Source organism: Marmota marmota, unplaced genomic scaffold, assembly GCF_001458135.2.
Source record: "Marmota marmota marmota unplaced genomic scaffold, marMar, whole genome shotgun sequence".
Lineage (NCBI taxonomy): Eukaryota > Metazoa > Chordata > Mammalia > Rodentia > Sciuridae > Marmota > Marmota marmota.
In genome coordinates, this window is record NW_025999942.1 from 1,348,561 (window position 1) to 1,364,769 (window position 16,209).

At 36.0% G+C, this 16,209-nt stretch overlaps 2 pseudogenes; both read left to right on the top strand.

Annotated features, from left to right (window-relative positions):
- Positions 1–6,122: 6,122 nt before the first annotated feature.
- LOC107153257 lies at positions 6,123–7,752 on the top strand (annotated as a pseudogene).
- LOC125610354 lies at positions 7,180–8,012 on the top strand (annotated as a pseudogene).
- The last annotated feature ends 8,197 nt before the right edge of the window (positions 8,013–16,209 follow it).

The window sequence follows — 16,209 nt, forward strand, 5'->3', positions numbered from 1 at the left end:
AAACCTCTCCTTTACAAGGATCTTGCTCTCAGGATAACAAACCCACTCCTGCAATCCATTCATGAGGACAGAGCCCTCAACCTAATCACCTCTCAAAGGTCCTACCCCTCAACACTTAAGTCATGAACTTAATCAACATGAACTTGAACTTGAACAACACATGAACTTTGAGAACACATTGAAACCATCTGGGCTACAAGGCCCTATTCTAGACATACTGCCTTCTCTTCTGACCCTCATAAGGGTTTAGCTCCTTCCCACCTCAGAGCATTAGCTCTTACTATTCCTCCTGCTTACAGGAATCCCAGCTGGAACGGCTTTCTTCTACAACTTCACATCTCTGTTCTTTATTGTTTGGGTCTCTGAACCCAAAGCCAATTCCTCCAAGGAATTTCTTGAAGACAACATAAATTATAATTATAGGGCATGTATAACAACTCATCTTCCATAAAACCTAATGATAGGTAATGCATTTGCCTAATTCAGTTCTCTCACAGTCCTCTTTAGGAAGATACACATCTGCCAAATGGCTGCACATGTAGGTTAAAAACTCAACCTTACAATAAATGTCCTAAACTCTGTGGAAAAGTTTGTACACCTGACATTGACATTGTTATACACAATGAGTTCATCACAGCTACTATACTAGACATTATAATAAACTCAAGCCTAATCTAATGTCAGAATCCTACCACTTGAGGGAACCTAAGAATAAATTTCTTAATCCTCTTGACCCCTGGGAGGAAATCAAAATAGCTAACTTACAGAATTTACGTAAGTTATATTTTTAAGCACAAAGTTTTTAAATTAAAACTTATAACTGATATGATTATAGTTGTCAAGTGTAAAAATAATAATACCATAAAGTTACTTGCTAAATATCTACAACTCAGCTACCACGTTGCCCCAGAGTTGACATAATCTTTTTTTGTCAGGGTTACTTTTCCTAAGAATTTCTCTGTGTGCAGTTTTCTTTGTTTTCCAACAAAGTATTTTTCTACCCAGCCCACTTATGAACCTCAATTTGTGTGTCAGGCTATAAGGGGCATCCCTATGTGCACCATTGTCTTCTAGTATGTAGCAATATACTCCTGTTGTTTAGGATTATAAATTGACTCCTATATTTTTCTTGCATACACACAAAATCTTACTTTCAAATAACATTAACTCAACAAAGTCTTGTTTTCCTGTTGTGTATGCACAGTTCATGTTGAAAATATTTACTATATTTAAGGTTGCCATTAAATTTTTATCAATAGAAGATACTGAATCACAAAGATTATGTGTCAATTACCCAACCAGTTATAAATACCTAGAGTATTGGAAACATAGTTGTGAGTTATCAGAAGCCAAAACTTGTAAAATGTCATTTCATTTTAGCCATCCAAAGTGCATTAAAATGGGTAATTGTGGACTATAAACATATTACTCATAATGCAATTTGTGTGTTAATATGTAGATTTTGAATATTAAGAATAAAGCTGATCAGATTTTAAAAACTGATCACACTATGTAATAGACTAACTCTACACTGTCTAATATGGTAGCAGCCAATAACCACCGGTGACTATTAAGCGTGTAGAATGTGGCTAATCTAAATTTAAGTATGTTGTAAATGTAGAATACACACTAGACTTTGAAGACAGTATAAAAATGTAAAATGACTTAATAAGTTTTATATTGATTGCAATACAAAATAACATTGGAGATATATTGAGTTAAATAAAACATACTACCAAATTTAAAATATGCTCACATTATATTTCTATTCATCTGCACTAGTGTAGCAGTTACAAAGTGTGTGTGTGTCTGTGTGTGCTTCTGTATGTGTGTCATACTGGGGACTGAACCTAGGATGCTCTCCACTGGGCTACATACCCCAGTCCTTTTATCTCTTATTTTGAGACAGGGTCTGGTTAATTTGCCCTGGCTGCCTCAAACTTGCAATCCTGTGCCTCAGTCTACCAAACAGCTGAAATTACAGGTGTGTGTGACCAGGCCTGGCTTACAAATTCATTATTAATAATTATCTTACCCTTCATCTGCTTCTCACATGTCAACTGTAAATCAGTCCATCTCTTCCTTCCAGAGGCTTCCCCACTCCTCAAATCTACATTTTTTTATCTAAAGGAGGAAATAATTTCATTACCAGCTTAAGGAAACCCTGACAGAGAAGATAAAACTGAATGAACCCAATTCACTGCATCCTAAAGTTAAGTGCCTGTACCTCACCAAGCTGTAACAGCCTTGGCAAACTCCCTACTCATCTGTGATTTAGGCATTAAAAACCCTGTAGAAAAATCCAAGTTGATGTTGGAAACGTTTTCACTAAAATCAAAACCTTTTTCTTCTAGAATGTTAGTGTTTCTTTAGAGGTAAGCACATGCAACAGCCCCCCTTTTCCATGGTTTCATTTTCCATGGTTTCAGTTATATGTGGTCACCCATGGTTTAAAAATACTGTATGGAAAATATCATCAATAAACAATTCAAAATTCTTAAATAACTTTTATTATAATAAACTATTGTAATTGTTCTATTTTATTGTTATTGTTGTTAATCCCTTATTGAGCCCGATTTGTGAATTAAATCTTATAATAGGTCTGTATAAATAGAAAAAAAAACATATTATATATTGCAGTTTCAGGAATCCACTGGAGGTCTTAAATTGTATCCCCCATGGATAAGGAGGAACCACTGTATTAAGTTTACTCTAGTTTCTAGTAAGACGAATAAACAGGGCAAATAGAGGGGGGGGGGAAACGCTACAGGGAGGCACACTAGTTGTAAATGACAGTTCATAGTAAAAACAGTCACTGAATAGTAAACACACAAGCTTGCCAAACACAGCTACCCTTGAGGCCATAAGCTAGAGGCAGTACATGGCCCTAAAACCTTAACCACAAAGAGAACCCTAATTAGACCCAATGTAATCACTTTATGTTCACAAAATGATTTTAAATCACTAAAAAAAAGTTCATATAATACCTTCCTAAGGGACCTGATGTTTTTAATTCAAAATTTTCTAAACGAAATGATTAATTTATCAAGACTACATTTTTGAGCATCAGTTTTACATACCTAATTCATATCTATTGATCAAGCCAAAGAAGATATTTGCTGTTTTAAATATTTGAAATCTTCCTGGAACTATAAAACATCTAAAACAATTTAAAGTAGTGTATCTTAAATACATCTGTGTCTATAAATGCTCTTGTAGCCAATAAATTACAACCAAATACTCAATATAAACTTAAATAGGATATCAATCTTTAATGGCACCTTTCTCAAGCACATTATATTGGCATATGACTTACACAAAACATAATAGCCTGTGGACAAAAAAAACAGTCACAAATGTATAAGGAAAGCAAAACACACAAATAAAATTATAGAATTATTTTAGTGAAGTAAAGATTGAGATGAAACTTACACCTAAAGAATTGTATATAGCATCTACTTATTGTACAGGTAGCCCTTGACGGTGAGGAAGATGCCAGAGGGAAATGTATATTTTCTATTCCTATGTCACAAGAGCCTCTCATGTGGCTAACATTTGAGCTACATTGAGAGAAATACTGCCCTTAAGTTCTCTAACTAAAGCTCGTGAACTTCTTTAAATTCTTGAGGAATAGATTTGCTTACAGAAAGGGATACCACTCCAAGATTTAAACTTTACGTTGAGATTTTGAAAACAAAGCACAGCATGATACCGGTGTTTTGATATGGAGTGATTTTCCACTACTGTGTAAACAACCCAAGTTAGATGATATCCAAGCAACTGGTCCCCTCAAACTTTACCAGGATAAGTCTAGAAAATCTAACCTAATTTAAAAGGAAAAAAAATATGCATCAGTAACCAGGAAATGTAAATTAAAATGAGGTTATCTTAACCTACAAAGTGACAAAGTTTAAAAGACATTAATTGGGATTTCTGTTTCTGATTATGAAGATATAAGGAGGTCCCAACTAGTCCTTCCACTATAACAAAAGCTGGACAAAATATTTGAAAACAATAAATTTTCTCACACCAAACAATAGGCAGTGTAGGAAAGTAATCTTTGAGAGAAAAGAAACAAAATGAGAATTATGAGCACACCATCCTTCCATCTGAAAACAGTTTCTTGGCTAAGTTCAATAGAAGAGGGACCTAAACAAAAGCCTAGCAGTATTGCTGAATTAAAGAGATAGAGATCACCATTTAGGGAGACCAAAATGCTGAGGATTTACAAAGTAGAGAACTGGAGATGAAGAAGCTATGAAAACAGAAGTTCCAGAATTTTTATAGAGGTTTACTTGCATTTTTGGCTAAATTTCAATCTCCACATATATACAGCATATTCCTCAAGGCCAGGGATTGAATAATTATCAAGATACTATCCAGGAAACAATTTTTATGGATCACACAAAGCCAGGAAATTCTCATGAATCAGAGCAGAGAGACCTCCTTGTATTCATTTGGAATCACACCTTAGCTATGGAGCTACAAATGGATCTAAATGGACGACTACTCTAGACCCACTGTATTACAGCTTAAGAACTAGCTGCAACTAATCTACAAGTAACTAGGTCAAAACAAAGTCCAAGACGACTATTAGAAATCAACAAAATCCAGCACTCAATTTACAATGGCTAGTATTCAATCAGAAGTCACTAGACATGGAAATTAGTAGAAAATCTATATGAAACATATGATCCATAATTAGGAGAGAATTCTACAACAGGCATAGGTTTATAAGTGAAAGAAATGTGAAATTACCACAAAAAGGACATTAAAATAGCTAATAAGGGCTAATTCAATATGGTCAAGGATTTGGAGAAAAAAGAACATAGTAAGGAAGAAATAGGTGAGATACATGTAAGAAACAAAATTTCTAGAAAGAAAACTAGAATATCTAAAATGAAAATGACACTAGATATAATTAATTGTAGATTACACACTGCAAAGAAGATGATTTGTGAATTCGAAAACATAACCATAGAAATTATCCAAAATAAAACATGGGGAGGGGGCTGGGATTATGGCTCAGCAGTAGAACACTCACCTAGCACATGTAAGGTCCTGGGTTCGAGCCTTAGCACCACATAAAAAATAAACAAATAAATAAATAAATAAATGTATTGTGTCCAACTACAACTAAAAAAATAAATATTTTTAAAAAAACATGGGGGGAAAATATAAAATAAGTACCAAGGACCTATGAGATGATCTCAAAGGGGATCTAATGTATATATTATTGGAATTATAGGGAAAATATAAGGTGGGGGGACAGTACATAAATATTTTAGAAGTAACATGGAAAAATATTTCCAGATATGAGGAAAACTACAAATTCAAATGTCTACAAATACAATGAACATCTAACAGGATAAATATAAACACATTGGGCTGGGGGTGTAGCTCAGTGGTAGAGCGCTTGCCTCACACATGTGAGGTACTGGGTTCCATCCTCAGAACCACGTAAAAATAAATAAATAAAGATATTGTGTTCATCTACAACTAAAAAATATTTTTAAAAATATATAAACACATCAAGTCACATCATATTCCAATGGGCAAAACCAGCAGTAAATAAAAGTATTTTAATAGTAACTAGAGAAGACATATTACACACTGAGGAACAAAGAGAAGCACTATATCGACTTCTCAGTTAAGAGGAATAAATTTTAGTGGTCTATTGCACAACATGGTGAATATAGTTAATAATAATGTGTTGGCCAGGCGCAGTGGCACACACCTGTAATCCCAGGCAGGAGGATCTCAAGTTCAAAGCCAACCTCAACAAAAGCTAGGCGCTAAGCAATTCAGTGAGACCCTGTCTCTTATGAAATACAAAATAGGGTTGTGGATGTGGCTCAGTGGTCAAGTGCCCCTGAGTTCAATCCTAGGTACCAAAAAAATAAAAAGGCGGGGGTGGGGGTGGGGGAATGAACTATATCTGGGGAACTGCATTCAAAAAGCCCTGGGGCTTACAGGAGGACTAAGTAAATGAATGGGAGGAGGACTCTGTGATAGGGTGGAGTTAACATCATCATCTGGACTCCGGGATAGCTCTCAGCTCTTGCCACCAGCCACTGCAGCTGGGGAAAGGAGATACAGTGAGCTAAAACCAAGAAAAGCACATGGAGGCAGATACTGCAGATCTTCCAAGTAAGCTCAAAGAGGTGGAAAAAGAGCGACTAAAAGCTGTATAGTATGGTTTACAGCTACTAGAGACCCAAGATGAACTGCAAAATCAATTAGATAAATGTCATAATGAAATGATGACCATGAGTGAGAATTATGAACAAGAAAAATATACTCTTCAGAGAGAAGTTGATCTCAAGAGTCACGTTAGAAAGTCTGAGCAGTGACTGTGAAGCTATTGAACAACAACAAAAAATCCAGCTAGAACAATTAGAAGAGCAACTAAGCAGAAGCCATGGACAGGAAGTGAAAGAACTAGAAAACAAGAAAGAAGAACTGAAAGCAGAGTTAGATGAAGCAAGGCTTAGTGAAAAGCAGTTGAAGCACAAAGTAGACCACCAGAAGGAACTCCTCTCTCATAAATTAGAGCAGGAGAAAAGAAGCAGTTTCTTACTATAATGCCTTAGAGAAAGCTCATGTACCAAATCAAGATCTCTAGGTGCAGCTGGGCCAGGCCCTTCAGCAAGCCTTGGATCCCAATAGTAAGGGCAACTTTTTGTTTGCAGAGTTAGAAGATGGAAGGGCAGCAATGGAATGCCAGCCTTATCAGTAAGAAAGTCAAGTATCAGTCACTAAAGAAAGCAAAATTCATTTAATAGAGAGCAAATGCAAAGAGTGAAGTTACAGATTGCTACAGATGAAAAACCTCAAACTGAATGTGAGCCGCAGGAACAGTTGTTTGCCATGCTGGAGCAGAAGAACGATGAAACAAAACATCTTTTAGGTGAAATTAAAAATCTGGAGAAATCTATGAGTTTATAGGAAAATATGGATTCAAAGCCTTCAGCCCCCCTCTGGTGCTCTGAAAGATAACACCTATTAGTACAGCTTTACTTCAGCAAAACTTGAGAACTTAGACCAAGAAAATGAAAGCAGCAAAGGCAAACTGTCCATACAGGGATTGAAAGCGGACCTGGATATTAAGTATTAAGTATCAGTGTTCTCTTTACAAATATATGGCTCTGAAGGTAGGTTAAAGTGTTCACTTGAAAAAATCTTTTTGCAAATGAAAGATGCCTTCACCTTTCAGAAAGTGACCATATGAAACTAAGAGCTGAGTTAGATGAATTAAAGCTGAAGTATGAACCTGAAGAGAAAACTGAAGTGCCTGACGGAAGGTGCTACCTCTGGATGTAACCACCCCTGAGATGAATGTGCCCGCTGTCAGGGAAGGAATTTGTGCATTGGTACCCCAGAAGGAGAAAACACAGTCCTGTCCCTAACCATTCAGGAGGTGACTTGCAGTTAGAAAAATCAGCATCTGCAAACACTCCTGTGGTCCCTGTCTCTCCTCACAAAAATTCTGCCCAAAGATATGCAGCCAAAGAAGAAGAAATGTGTGAAGCTCGCAGGGAGCCCAGCTGATGCTGAAGAAGCCTTAAGTGAAAATAGCGGGAACACGCCCAGCTCTCTCAGGTTAGGGGCTGGAGTCAAGGCTTCAAACAGACGTTAATGAAGGGAAAGAACCTGCAAGCAAATTGGAAAAGGGACCTTGTAAGAAATCACACCCTCTTCTGTGTGTGTCTTCCAAATCCACTCCAGAGACCCAGTGTCCTGAGCAATAATGACTTCTCTCTGATCAGGGAGGTCCTACTTAGCCCAAGGTCACTGAGGAGCTTAATTAAGAGAAGTGGTGCCACCTTGCAGAATCTGGCTATACTCATTGTGTCAAGGCGTTTCCATGCTTCTTCAACCAGGCTTTCAAATTTTGGTTGTGATTCTAACCTGGATAGTTTCTTAAGCGATGACTCTTCATGGACCTTCTGAGTCACACTGAATAAACTGTTAACAAAAGGAAGACTATACTTAGTTTAAATCTATATGCCATGTAGTGCCTGGATTTTTTCAAGTGAACACTTTAACCTACCTTCAGAGCCATATATTTGTAAAGAGAATACTGAAGTCATTTACTATTATATTTTTCTATGTGATCTTTCTATGAACTTAGTTTTTCACTATATTGTAAAAACAGGAAATTTGATTTGAAAATATATATTGTTACAGATTTTGTCAGTTGTGAAAGCACCTATATTCATCTTTGTATTCATATTCATGACTTAGATTTTATGACTCAAACATATGAGAAATAATTTTAAAATGTAAAATAAAATTGTAATAATTTCAAATATAAAAAAGAACTATATCAGAATTACCAAAATCTATGTAAGACAATGGAACAACATCTCTAACACACTGTGAAAATGCTGTCCATTTAGAATTCTATACCAAGCAATAATAATATCTTTCAAAAATTAAGGTGAAGTAAAGATTGCATTTCACACAAATGCTGACAGGAGAACTATAAGAGAAATTAATGGAAGTGCTTCAGGCTGAAGGAAAAGAATATCAGATAGAAACTTAGAGCACATACACTCCATAAAGAATACCTACAATAGGAAATATGTAAGTAAATGAGACATTTCCTTTAAAAATTGTTAAAATTTTATTTAAAAAGATAAGCTAATATAATAGTATACTATGAAACTTACAAAGTACCTGAAAGTAAGAAGAATAGGGCAAAGAATAAAAGGGGAATGAATAAAAAAATACTATAATAAGTTTCTTATAATAGATATAAGATCCTATGTCTATTCATTAAATTAGATGTACTGTATATAAAGGCATAGAGAAACAAATGAAAAGATGCACATAGGAAATCCTGGAACAACCACAAAAAAGAAAGCAGGAACAAAAAACAGCAAAAGCTACAGTTAATAAACCTAGGGTGGAAAAAAAATAGGACACCTAAAATATACAATTAGTTCTTTTTAAAAGACAAGAAAAAAAGAAAGGGTAAAAGGATAGACTGGACAAGTGGAAAATCAAGCAGTAAGATGGTAATTTAAGTCCAACCACACTAATAACGCCACATTAATAATAAACAGTCCAAATATGCCAAATAAAAGGCAGAGACTGTCAGATTGGATTTTAAAAAGTATGACCCAAGCTATCTACAAGAAACCCACCTTAAATATAAAATATGGGTCAGTTAAAAGTAAAATAAAATTATAAAACACCACACAAGCTACCAAAAGAAAGCTGGAAAATAAAGCAACATCAGAAGAGTTAAATTTTAGAATAAGAAATATAACCACAGTAAAAAGGTACATTTCATAATGATAAAGGTGTTACCAAAAGGAATTAACAACCCCAAATATTTTGGCATCTATTAACAAATACATGAAAAAAAAAACTAATAGATCCACAAGTAGAGATACACAAAGCCACAGCTATAATTGGAGACTTTGATACTGTTCTTCTTTCTCAGTTAGTAACACAAGGAGAAAAAAATCAATAGCAATGAACAAGACATGAATACATAAAGCAACTAGATACAGCTTGACACTTACAGAACAAGCTACCCCACAAATAAAGATACATATGCACCACTCAACAAGATAAACCTGTATTACACAATAATATCTTCTATATCATATAAGTCCGAATGCATTTAAAAGGATTGAAATGATGTAAAATATATTCTCTGACTACAATTAGAAATCAATCAAGGAAAGCTTTTTTGGAAATCCAGAGATAAATGAAAATCAGACAATGCATTTCTAAACTGTAGAGTAAAAGAAGAAATCAGGGAATATTTTCAACTAAATAAAAAATAAATATCAAATTTTGTGTGGTGCTGATTAAGAGGGAAATTGATGGTTTAAATGCTTATGTTAGAAAAAGAGAAAGGTCCAAAATAAGTGGGCTTTCTTTAAAAAAAAAAAAACTAGAAAAGAGCAAATTAAACACAAAGTAAAGTAAAAAGTGGAAAAATAGAGATGAGAAAGAAAACCATTAAAAAGAAATGGGACAGGGTTGAGGTTGTGGCTCAGCAGTAGAGCACTCGCCTAGCACGCATGAGGCCCTGGGTTCGATCCTCAGCACCACATAAAAATAAATAAATAAAATAAGGGTATTGTGCCCAACTACAACTAAAAAATAAATATAAAAAGAAAGAAAGGACAGCTAGGTGCGTGGCACACGCCTGTAATCCTAGCAGCAGGGAGGTTAAGGCAGGAGGATTGTGAGTTCAAAGCCAACCTCAGCAAAAGCTAGAGGCTAAGCAACTCAGTGAGACCCTGTCTCTAAATAAAATACAAAATAGGGCTGGGGATGTGGCTCAGTGGTTGACTGCCCCTGAGTTCAATCCCCAGTACCTGCCCCCAACCAAAAAAAAAAAAAAGAAATGGGACAAACAATAGAGAAAACTAAAGTAAAAATTCATTCTGTGAAAAGATCAACATTCTTTGCTTACAGATTTATATTATGAAAGTCATAAGGATTTTTTCTTTACACAATATTGTTCATAACATACTTTTTACTGTTATTATTCTGAGAGAATGCTTTCAATTATGTTTGTCTGCATGAGACCAATATGGAGCTATTTAAACTGTTACAAATGGTTATGTAGTAACCTGGGAAAATATTTGAGATATATTAGACAATCAAAGCAGGCTATAAATCATGATGTCCTTTCCTCCAGTTTTGAACTAATGTTATTTTAGGTAGATTAAATACCAGAAAGAGGTAAGGCCCACACTGGTACTGGGTAGCAAGGTATTAGGAGTGATTTGTTTTCCTTACATGCTGAATCCTCCAATTTTCCTCTTGTGACTTTACATGCTTTTTAGATTGCAAAACTAATCATTTTAACCTGTTAGTCAAAGACCTTCAAACAGAAACTAAACTTCAAATTTCCTTCTATAATATGCCAATTACCCCAATCTTATCATCACATACGCTATACATGAATTGATGTACCCTCCAAAAATATACAATTTCTGTGTCAATTTTTTTAAAAAATTTTTTTAGTTGTCAATCGACTTTATTTTATTTATTTATTATATGTGGTGCTGAAAATCAAACCCAGTGCCTCACACATGCTAGGCAAGCATTCTACCACTGAACCACAATCTCAACCCTCTGTGTCATGTTTTTTAATGGGAAAAAGACTCTCTAAAATTCTCTCTAAAAAGTATTTTTTAATAACTTTATTTTATTTATTTATTTATTTTTATGTGGTGCTGAGGATCAAACCCAGGGCCTTGCACATGCAAGGAAAGCGCTCTACCACTGAGCCATAACCCCAGCCCCTATAAAGTAAATACCTTTTAGTTAACAAGGTAAGGTGATCTAGAAAACAAATACTGGATTAATCTAAAAAAAAAATTGTTTGTTACTTGTTAAAATCTAAATATGCCTGCTATTTTTAACAAGAAGGAAGGATGCTATTTAGAAAAAATAAATCAAAATTTTAGTTTGTTCAATTTTTGGAAAAGCAATTTGAAATTAACATTTTATATAACTACCTAGGAACTTTCTAACCATCCCACTGTTCTTTAGAACCAGAAAATAAAATTTATGTTATATGAACCTCTAAGATTTCTTCATCACATCTAAGGGGCAATTTTTATTATTCTTTTCTGTTTAGCAAAAACATTTGTTCAATTTTAGTCAGATTAATTTTAGATAAATTTTGCATTTGTAATGTTCTTCCCATGATATATATTTCACTCAATGAGAAACTTCATAAAAACACCAAATCATTCAATACTGTAGTCTCCTCAGAAGACATGAGGTTGCAGAGTGATTTATTCCATTAAAAGAAAACAGAACAAACAACACCTAATGTGGTTCTGGGCTTTAGAGCCCTAGAAAACTATGTTGTTCTGACCACTTACAGAGGTAACAAATTCACTTGCTTAACTTATTTGAATGCAACTGCAGTTAGTCAAGCAATGCTCTAATTTAGGGGTGGAGACAGAACAAGACAATGATCTGAGTAGATACATAGATATTTAAAATGAATTCTGCCCTCATTTTTCTTGGGGTTATGGGAGTGAAAGGTGAACAATACCAATTAATGGACATTCTGTGTTGAGTCACAAGTGCCACAAAAGTTATACACAGTGCTTTTTAACTAGTACAACTGGTGTTCCCGTGAGTGGGGTGTAAAAGATAAAGACTTGCCTGGACACAGGAACAAGGGAGGAAAGTGACCAAGAGGGCAGCCCAGTGGGAAGAACAGCAGCCACCATCATGGAACACTTCCTGTGATCTAGGGACATCTTCCTTCCTTCCTTCCTTCCTTCCTTCCTTCCTTCCTTCCTTCCTTCCTTCTTTCCTTCCTTCCTTTCCTCCTCCTCCTCCTCCTCCTCATTCTTCTTCTTCCTCTTCTTCCTCCTCCTCCTCCTCTTCTTCTCTCTCTCCCCTCCTCCCTCCTTCTGCTTCTCTTCCCCCCCTTCCCTCCCCTCTCCTCCCCTCCCCTCCTTCTTCTCTCTCCTTCTCTTCTCTCTCCTTCTCTTCTCTCTCTCTCTCTCATTTATGCAATCCCACAAGGCATGTGTTAATTTCATTCTACAGATGGGAACCTTGTAACTTAACTGTATAGTTCAAGTTCACACCAAAGTGTAGAGTGGGAGAGTTGGGATAGGAAGGCAGAATCCAAGCTCCTCATCCATCACTATTTATCTTGTAATCTCACAAAATGATCATCAATGAGTTCTCGTCTCCAGGCACACACAATCTTGCCCATCAAGTTTCTCTCCACTAATCTACACTTTTATTTTGCTGCTCCTAACTCTGCCCCATGCTCCTCCCATATCCAGCCCAGTCGTTCTCCATGAATCTCACTCATTGTTTGAGACCAGTGTGTCCTCTCTCACCTTCTATGCAGCCCCTTTAGAATTCAAATTGTCTTTTGCTTATACAGTTTTTGTTTAAGAAACAGAGTATGAGTTTATACCAGAACATGAAGATGTAGATTTTGGCTAAAATTAAAAAATCAATGCTTAACTGAAGTCAGCATACCTCAATTCAGTCAATAAAACCAGCATCCACTTTGTGCCAGAAATAGTTATGCACTTAGGACAAAGATAAATAAGACAGCTGTTGCCCTTCATGGGTTCCCCCATGCAAGGGTAAAGGAGACAAGAAATGTTCAAAAAGAATGTCAAGTGCTACCAGGAGTTTGGCACCAAAGTCCATAAGGCACAAAGGGTGGCCTCCAAGCCAATCAGAGGGGATGGCTGGGCATGGTGGCACACACCTTTAATCTCAGCAACCCCTGAGGGTAAGACAGGAAGATCACAAGTTCAAGGCCAGCCTCAGCAATTTAGCAAGGCTATAAGCAACTCAGCAAGACCCTGACTCAAAATGAAAAGTAAAAGGGCTGGGGATGTAGTTTGGTGGTAGAGAGCCCCTATGTTCAATCCCCAATACCAAAGGAAAAAAAAAAGGAGGGGGATGTCCAGAAGAGATAAATGGCCAAGTCCCCTATTTTAAGAATAAAGAATGAATGTAATGGCTGCAAAATTATATTCTGGATAAAAGCAATAATGCATGTAAAGGATGCTAAGTCCTTCAGGCAATAATGAATCTGCAACATTAAATTCTGCTTGTGGCTAGAAGACTAGGTATGCATCCTGTGTGAAAGAAGATGAGGGTGACGAATAGAACATGGGAAGCAATCTAGACTGTGTAAACGATCTGAGAGTCACTGAAGAATGGGAAGGTCAAAAAGAGATGTGATCAGTCTCACTGGTTGGATTAAAGAGAGAGAAGAGTAAAGCCTGGGGAGCCATGAGGGCAATGGACAGCTTAAAACATCATGGGGTGAGACAGGTGAGAGACGGTGTCCTACATTCTAGGTGGTGGCAGGACGGGCAGAAGCAGAAAATTTGGGGGAAAAAAAATGTTAATTCACTGGAATCAGGGCAATCCATAGAGAGGAAAAAAAACAGAGTTGGGAACCAATATTATGGCTTAGGGAATGAGCAAAAGATGGCAGCGCCATTAACTACAATAGAAAGGATGACATTTGGGTGGGGCTGAGGGAGAAGAGATACTGGAGAGAGAAGAGGTCTCATCTTGGGACATTTCTAGTTTGCAGTTGCCATGAAGCCTTTGAGGAAAAGACTCAGTGTTGCATTTAGGAATTTGTATAGAGAAGCTGGGGACAGATATGGGTTGCAGAACAACTGTGGAAAGGGTGCGTGAAGCCAGGTAGTTCAAGAGGAGCTTGCGAAACAGGGTTACAGGGCTGCTGCTGGATATGTCCTTACTCAGAGGGACATTTATATCTTTAAATGCCTGCAAAAGAACACAGATCTAAAATAAACGAGCTAAGCTTTTATCTTCAGAAACTAAAGCAAGAAGAGCAAATTAAACAGGGCAAAGTGAAAAACAAAGACACGAAGGAAAATCAATGACAGAAATGGAAAACCAACAATAACTAGCCAAAAATTTATTGGCACTCCATGTACCTGAATACTTGAATACAGGAGGAAAAGTGGCTAAAAAGAAATAATAAAAAGAAGAAAAATGCTAATGGGCTAGTTCTTTTATGTTCTAGTTCTTTTTATGTACCTGAACATAATAAATAAAAATAAAATACTGCCTAGGAAAACAGCTTTCCCCATCTGACTGTTCAAAAATCTCTTCATAACAGATAATTCACTTGACAACACATTAAAAGGAGAAATATGCATCCCAGAAAGGGCACTGGCCCAATTTCAAGGCAGCTTCCTTACCACACCCCTTAAAAATTAAAAAATCCACAGCTTGAGAAACTGCTTTAACATAACTCCAATGTTCAGGAACCTCACATTTTCCAGTCTATTACAAGAACTCAACAGGTGCTACATTCAAATATTCAATGCACTTTGATTTATAAGACTACAGCTGCTACTTGCTTTGGCTGTTGAGTTATTATATTGGGAAAACTCTATAACAAGAACTTAGAAGAAAAAGCTCACAAAGGCAGATGAGAGACATAATGTGCAGCAATTTAAGAAGGAGAAAGGGGGCAAAGTTTCTACCTCAAACTTAAATGACCTGTTATCTCTCAAATCATTATTCCTTCCTATAGCCAACAGACCATATTCTCTCTTAACATTGAGAAAGACACAGTTTCACTTTAAAAAAATTTTAAAACTATGTATGCGAAAGGTTGTAGAAAACGAGGCTTATCCTTTCCTCTTATCCTTAATAAAGGAAGAATGTTTCAATTTTGCAGTTATTTAAACATGACTCTTTTTTTCTTCCATATGCATCTAATGCAATCTTATTTTATCAGGCTAATTGCTTTAACATGACTTTAAAATCATTTCAAGATAGGCAAAGTTTTCTAAAACCGTACACAAAAAGCAATAGGCTTTTAAAAAAAACTCAATAAATTTGACTTCATTAAAATTAAGAATGACTCATTATTGAAAGATGTTAGAAAAAGGACCCAGCAAATCATATACTGGCAAAAAAAGATATTTGCAATGCATATATCTGAAAAAAGGGCTTACATCCCAAATAAAGAATGCATATGAAACAATAACTCAATGTACAACTAAAATTAGCCGAAGACTTCAATAGGTATTTCACAAGAAGACACCCAACTGTCCAATAAGCAAGAAAAAGATGTTCAACATCCCCACTCATCAGAGGAATGCAAACTGAAACCAAGGAAATCCTCCTACATACCTACAGTTATTACTATATTTCCTGCAAGAATGGGTAGAAGCGGGGGAAAGGAAGACAAGTAGGCAGCCCTCCTTATATTCACCAGAATAAGAAACAATTGCTGGTGGAATATAAATTAGTTCAACCATTTTAGAAAATATTTTGGCAGTTTCTAAGAATCAGGTATACATTCTATCCTATGACTGAGTTAATTCTACTTCTAGCTTTTATTCTGGACAAATTACAAATTATGTCCACAAAAATAGTCATAGAAATTTTTTTCATAATGGCAAAACAGGGAAATAACCCAGATGTCCATCAACAGGGGAGTTGATGAACAGATGATCATCTTATCATAAATAGAACACCGCGCGGGTGCAGCTGGATCTCAGAGCCTGACCAAAATATATGAACAGTGAAACTCCATTTATATGAAGCCCAAAAGCAATCTACAGGTGATACAAATCAGAAGAATGATTGCATCTGTCAAGGAGGGGGTGGTGTGGGAAGGGCATGAGGGATCTTCTAGGGTGATGAAAAGAATCTAATTTTTATTTGGGTGTTATTTAT